The sequence below is a fragment of the Equus caballus genome, chromosome 8 (genome assembly GCF_041296265.1).
Source record: "Equus caballus isolate H_3958 breed thoroughbred chromosome 8, TB-T2T, whole genome shotgun sequence".
Lineage (NCBI taxonomy): Eukaryota > Metazoa > Chordata > Mammalia > Perissodactyla > Equidae > Equus > Equus caballus.
The window spans coordinates 101,840,789-101,846,961 of NC_091691.1; the positions used below are offsets into that span (position 1 = coordinate 101,840,789).

The following is a 6,173-nucleotide window of genomic DNA, read 5'->3' on the forward strand; positions in this document are numbered from 1 at the left end:
AAGGAGCTCCCCCAGCCCAGGCCCCCAGGTGGGGAGAAGGCCCCTGGGTGGGGAGAAAGAGGCTTCCCCTTGCACAGCTGCGGCAGTGGCCCCACTGGCCTGTGATGGCCCCCGTGGCGGGTCCCTCTCCTGGCCAGGCTTCTGCTGTCTCTCAGGAGGCTACTCAGTGAGAGGAATGAGCCCTCCTGTCCATCCGCTGCTGGGCTAGGGCTAGCACGGGCCGGGCTGTCCCCCTCCTCTGTTGTCAGATGCCAATTCCGGCCCAGCCTCTGGCCCCCTCGCCCTCCCAGGTGCCTCTGGTGGCCTCTGTCTCCAAGCTTCGCGCTGTGCTGAGCGGGGAGCAGCGGGCATGCCGGGCTCAGCCACGTGGTCGGGAAGAGCAGGGCTGCTTTTTGAGAACCACGTCCAGCCCTGTTTGGAGCCAGGCGGGGCGTAAGCAAATGGGCGGGGAGGGTGGAGGAGGGTCTGTGGGAACCCTGCTCCACCTCAGGGTGGGAGGTCACCTCCAAGGACCCCAGCGGCTCTGAAATCCGTCTGCCTTTGAGGAGGTAGGAAGGCCTGATGCCGAATCCTCCCCGAGGCGCCCGCCCATGCCCACCCAGCCGACGGCCCGCTACCTGCAGGCCTCATCATGTCCCCACACTCACGTCCCACGGCCTGTGGATCAGGCTGTCTCATCTTTAACCAGGGCATATGGACGCGCGGGGGAACCAGCACCCTGGCTGGGCATCGTGAGGAGGGCATGAGGTCGGAGAGATGCTGGCTCTGCTTGGGAGGTGGAGCACCAGGCCCCCGGAGGCCCAGCCCATTGCCCCCCGCCTGTGTGTCATGTGGGAGGTGGTGTCTTAATGAACCTGCAGCAGACGCGCTTGCACTAATTAGCTGGTGACCTTGGGTGACTTCCCTGGGCCTCAGTTTCCTTCTGTAGAAGGAGAGGGCGGTGAAGTGATGACTGGCTCAGGGAGAAGCCGAGGCATCGGGTGGCTGGGCGCTGGTCCCGGGGTCGTGGGCCCACCCGCCACCCAGAGACTCAGAAACCTGAGACGACGGTGATGTGCTCACCTGATGAGTGCGGCCTCCAGACAGGCCTCTCAGAGCCTCATGCACACACTGGGGCCCCCGACTGGCAGTGCAGGGCCCCCGGGGGCTGGTGAGGAATGCAGACCCCCAGGCCAGACCCCAGACTTGCTGAACCAGAAGCTGCACTGGAACAAGCGCCCAGGCATCCCTGCATGTTGGCTTGGGGATCCCAGTCTAGAGGCTCACCCTGGCCCCAATATCAGCCGGTCTGTCACCCATGGAGCATGTTACACCTCTGGAGGTGGAGGGGGGACAGGCCCGGAACTGCCCCTCGATGCCCCTTCTTTGCCTCAAGCTTTGGCTGGGAGGAAACTGTGGCTCTGCCCAGTCCTTCGCACGGCCCTGGAGTAGGTACCCAGACCCTCCTCTGAGCACAGGCTTGAGGGAGGTGGGGGGCTCGCCCTGTGGGTTGCTGTGAAGCCCGCCCCGTGCCAAGGTGTCTTCAGGAAGCTCTAGTTGGCGTCCAGCGAGGCCCACGAGTGGGCACGTCACCAGGGCAGAAGCTCGGTCGGTGAGTGTTCCCGGGCTCCGGCAGGGCTGAGCACGGAGCCGGGGTCACGCGATTTCTTGTGTGCTCCTCACGCGCTGCAGTGTCACCCGTCTTCCACCCACTGCAGACTCGAGCCTCTTCACGGGGCCCTCGGGGACATGCACCTGGGGAGGCGGTTCCTCTCCAGGGAGCAGAGTGTGCAGAGGGATCGTGGACGGGGGCTCCCAGACACACTCGCTCCTCCTGGTTGATGTGTGGAAACTTGTGAGGAAGGGTATTCAGTCCTGTTTCTTCCAGGAAAAGTTAATACGCATCTCCCTGTTCCGTGATCAATTTATGAACTGTGGATGCGGCCCTCAACGGTATGTTTGTGCATCAACATATCCACCCCCCCACCCCTCGTTCGGCTGTTGTGTGCCTCTCGTGACAGCCCTGGGGTTCGGGGAGGAGGAGCAAGGCCCTGCGTTCCAAGATGGAAAAGTTCTACAGACCAACACGGGAACCACACGATGGACTAACTACTGGTAACATCATTTCCCACCTGAACTCTCCATCCGTTGCACACGACACCAGATAACCCACCAGGTGCGTCCTTGACGACCACCTTCTGCAACCCAGTTGTTCTACAGAGAAGGGAAAGAACATCAGAGCTTGCTCAGACAGTGCCGCTAACTCCCGTCAGAGCCAGGACTGACCAGACGGCACTGCTAACTCATGTAGAGCCGGGACTGACCTGATGTCACCACTAACTCATGTCCGAGAAACAGAGCGTGTGTCAAACCCACGGTGGCCCTCACACCACACGTCCTGTTACTTCCTCGCTTGTGCATTGATGCTGGCCTGTGACCCAGAGAGACTGTGCCGCCCTGCCCAGGGTTTGCACACCCACCACAGGGGAGCGGCAGGAACTGGGGGCTCCCCAGAGGAGGTCGGACAGAGGATGACCCACTCATTTGCCAAATTGTTTAAAGCAGATTTTTAAGACGGGGACTCTCATGGTGAAATGCAATCCATCCCATCCCAGCAGGGAACAGCCGGGGCCGCTGAGGTTGGCTGCACTCGTACGGCAGCGGCACCGGTAGCACCTTACACAGTGTCTGTTGTAACCTTTATAGATGGGGAAACTGAGTCCCAGGGGAACCAAGCATCTTGCTTGAGGCCTGGAAGAAAGGCGGGATTTATCCTGGCATGAAAGGTCTATTTTTTAACACCACCCAGCTGTCCGGTGCGTTTCTCATTTATTTGATTAAAAAGCCCACTGGTGAGAGAAGGTGGCCACTCTTGGGCCTCCCCAAGCCCATTGCCAACTCGCACATCCGAGCTGGTCATGCCCTGGCTTCCCTCAGCCAGCGGGCTGGGCAGGGAGTGGCCCGCTCTGGGGGCCGTCCATGGGGGACTCGCCTTCCAGGGTGACCTTCCCTCTCCGCCCGACCCCTGGCTGCCACCATCAGGCAGAGCGCCCGGTCCCTGCCTCCTGGGGACACCAGAGAGATGGGGGCCTTGGCACTGCTTGGGTTGTGTTTTTAACTGTTAGAGAGTCTCTGAGGTGAAAGGGGAAGTTTCAGGCCACCTGTGTGAGCCCAGTGCAGTTGCTGGAAGGTTCCTTCCAACGAATTTACTGAGAGAAAACCATCGGATTTAAAGCCAGAGATTCCTCAGTCGTTTCTGTCATGGCCCGGAAAATCAACCCTTATAAAGGCAACGTTTTGTTTGAACTATGCCTTATTCCATAAGAATTCCAATAAAGCAATTATATTTTAATAAACGCGGCAAATATTATGGATGGCACTTCATTTCATAATAGAACCTGTATGCACAGCAATTAGCAGCCGGAAAATGAGCAGGACAGAGCCAACGTTAGGCATGCGTAATGTTTTCATTATAGGAGTTACAAATCACCTATTAATCTCCCTCTAAACACCCAGCAACACGCACGCATTCCTCACCTCAAAGTTGGTTCTGTGCAACTGCTCTAGGTAAACAGAACGAGATGCCAGGAGGCAGCCTGTCGGTGTTTGATTTATGGCGTGAACTGAGCGCCTTTGTGTGTTAAAGACTTGATTAACCCCCAGGAGCAAAGTGTCACAATATCAAACAGCTCCACTGGAGGCTGGCCCTGCAAGGCCCGGCCCACATGGCCTGCCCAGGACAGTCTGTGTGTCCAGGGTGGTCTGCGTGTCCAGGATGGTCTGCGTGTCCAGGACATCTGTGTGTCCAGGGTGGTCTGCATGTCCAGGACATCTGTGTGTCCTGGGAGGTCTGCGTGTCCAGGGAAGTCTGTGTGTCCAGGGTGGTCTGCGTGTCCAGGGAAGTCTGTGTGTCCAGGGTGATCTGTGTGTCCAGGGTGGTCGTATGTCCAGGATGGTCTCTGTGTCCAGGGAAGTCTGCATGTCCTAGGACAGTCTGTGTGTCCAGGATGTGTGTCCTGGGAAGTTTGCATGTCCAGGACCCCCAGGGAGCATTTGCACTTGATCCAGCTGTGGGGGTTCTTATGGATGCCGTCTACAGAAGGGTCACTCTGAATCCAAAACTCTGAGCAGCAATGTGTCCTAAGACACTCCTGTCTGCAGCCAGACGGCATCCTCTCCAGCCTCGCTTCTCGGAGCCGCATGCTGACCCCGGGCTGTGGGGCACACCTGCCGTAGATGAGGACAGCCCACTCGACACACACAGGGTCTGCTTGCTTCAGCGCATGATCGAGGACCCATGCGTGTTCACGCAGAGCTCACACACAGAGCTCAGCTGGTGGGGGCAGGAGCTTGTCCCCTCCGCGTCTAGACAACCGCCAAGCCCTGACCAAAACCCTGGCCAGATGCCTCACGAAACTCGGAAGATGCACCTACCCTCCTCCAGCACCCAGGGGCTCGGGAAGGATCCCATAAGCAAACCCATCAACATTCCCGCAGGGAGACAGTTTCGTTACACACGCGTGATAAATAGACTCAAAACACCCATGTTTGTGTCGGGGCGCCACTTCCAACAGGACCAACGGCGGTTGTGTCTCCAAAGGCGTTGGCTTCAGTTCTGGAGGCCAGTACCTGGGCCAAGCCCAGGTGACAGGGGTTGTCAGGCCGCACCTGTGACAGCAGGGGCTGCCGCGTGGAGTCTGCCTGTTGAACTCCCGTAACAGCCCAACCTGCCGGATGATGGAAGTTAAATCCCGTCCATAGGCCGCCCCTCTTTGTCTCCCGAGGCCTGGGGTCTAACAAACTCTGACATTTGGGGAAGGGTCTTCCGGTGCTCAGTCTGCAGCAGCCACTGCTGATGCCCCACCATCTACTTCCCAGCTTAGGCCCTGGTCGCTGCCAAGGCCAGACCCCAAGGGGCGTAGGCACCAATGTCCTGCAAGGTTCTGACCCTCCAGGGCATTCTGAGCAAACAGAGGTGGTCGCGGCAGCGTGAGAACCACAGGGCCCCTCCCCAGCTCAGGGAACCTCCCCAGCTGCCCGTCGTCCAGCTGACTCCCACACCAACACCCTCACCCCTCCTGAGCACATAAGCTGAGGACCACACATGTCTGGCTTCCTCTGACGTCAGGACCAGCTGGAGCCGCTCTGGTTGGGGGGCCTAGAAGAGACCCCTGCGGCCCTGGATCAGGAGGCCAGAGGCCCCGGCTCTTGGGGACTTTGGGACTGCACTAAAGGGCTCTTCTACCCTCTCAGCCGTCAGGCCAACGGAGACCAGAGGTGAGACCACACTGCGTCCCTGGGTGAGGGCTAATGGTCAGCCCCCACTTGGGGTCAGCTGGGACCTTCCCCACAATCGTGCACTTTATGGCTCTCAGCCACGCGGGAATCACTCCCCCTGGTTTCAGACCTGAGGTAAGAAAGTGAATATGTCAACCAAGCATCTCTGGGTGAGATGCAGCCTCTGCAGCCCATTACCCACCACCTGTCTCCTCAGGACCATCACTCGTGCTCGGGAGCCGCTCCCGGGACCCAGGGCACCCAGGCAGGAAGACCCGAGAAGTACAGGACACAGGAGGCGTGTTTTCTTTTAAATCCAACTGAAGGGAGAGATTTAATTCTCTCTGAAATGTCGTTGTCAATTAAATTCCAAAATTGTTTAATAAATTTTCTGTTTGAGAGTAGTTTTAGATTTGCATGAAAGCGGCAAAAACAGTGCCGAGTTCTCCTGTTGCCCGCACGGTTGCCCCCTTGCTAACATCTTACGCTGTCACGGTTTAACGCCTCTAACAGCACACTGAGTCCCGGATGAGGAACCGTTGCTATCGATCAACTCCATCATTCCTTCCGATTTCCTTAGTTTTCCCCAGTGTCCTCTTTCTGTCCCAGGACCCCACCCAGGATCCCACGTGACATTTAGTGGTCAAGTCTCCTTGGCTCCTCTTGGCTGTGACAGTTCCTCAGACCCCCTTGTGTGACGCCCTTGATAGTCTCGAGGAGGGCTGGGCGGGCATTTTGTGGGATGCCCCTCTGCTGGGATTTGTCCGGCGTTTTTCTCATGATGACACTGGCTTACGGGTCTTGGGGAGGATGACCCCGGAGGTGAAGTGCCCTCCTCACCACGTCGTATCCAGGGTGCACTGTCCACATGACTTGTCCCTGTGGACAATCACCTGGCCGCCTGGCCGAGGCGTGTC

General features: G+C 58.4%; 1 long non-coding RNA gene across 1 annotated transcript; it reads left to right on the plus strand.

The window, feature by feature from the left end:
- The first annotated feature begins 5,006 nt into the window (after positions 1-5,006).
- On the plus strand, positions 5,007-5,643 carry LOC138925451 (uncharacterized). Its single transcript, XR_011441646.1, has 2 exons — positions 5,007-5,256; positions 5,474-5,643. It is a non-coding gene; the product is annotated as an uncharacterized lncRNA (long non-coding RNA).
- The last annotated feature ends 530 nt before the right edge of the window (positions 5,644-6,173 follow it).